This window comes from Galeopterus variegatus, unplaced genomic scaffold (assembly GCF_000696425.1).
Source record: "Galeopterus variegatus unplaced genomic scaffold, G_variegatus-3.0.2 Scaffold4511, whole genome shotgun sequence".
NCBI classification, from domain to species: Eukaryota; Metazoa; Chordata; class Mammalia; order Dermoptera; family Cynocephalidae; genus Galeopterus; species Galeopterus variegatus.
In genome coordinates, this window is record NW_007730622.1 from 50,277 (window position 1) to 51,075 (window position 799).

The window sequence follows — 799 nt, forward strand, 5'->3', positions numbered from 1 at the left end:
ATAAAGTATACCACCAAAGGTTAATAACTCTCAAGATCTAGATCCTATAGAACAAGGTAGACAATGCAATGAAATGAGGAAAAGTATAGAGGACCTAAAAGAATAAATGTACAAGGATATCAATGCCTTGAGAAAGAATGTGGCAGAATACGCTGAGCTGAAGAATTCATTCAATGAAATAAAAAACAAAACAGAGAGTTTACCCAGCAGCTTGCAGAAGCAGAAGAGAGAACTTCTGACCTTGAAGATGAGCTGTTTGAAATAACACAAGCAGACAAAAAAAAAAAAAAAAGAAAGAAAAAAGAATTAAAAACTTTGGAGAAAATCTAAGAGAGATATCAGACAACCTTAAGCACTCAAATATCTGAGTCATGGGTATTCCAGAAGGGGAGGAAAAAGGAGATTGCTTTGAACACATATTCAACAAAATAGTGGCAGAAAACTTCCTGGGTATAGGAAAAGACACAGATCTTCAGATTCAGGAGGATCAAAGATCTCCAAACATATTCGACCCAAAAAGGTCTTCTCCAAGACATGTTATAGTCAAATTGGCAAAACTCAAAGACAGAGAATCTTAAAAGCTGTAAGAGAGAAGTGTCAAGGGCCAGCCCGGTGGCGCACTGGATAGTGCGCCACTTGGGAAGCACGGCAGCGCTCCCGCCCGAGCGTTCGGATCCCACATACAGACCGGTTCCCACTCACTGGCTGAGCGAGGCGCGGGGGCAATGCCGAGGGTTGCAATCCCGTTGCCGGTCCCCGGTCCGGTACGGGGGCAACACTGAGGGTTGCGATCCGTTGC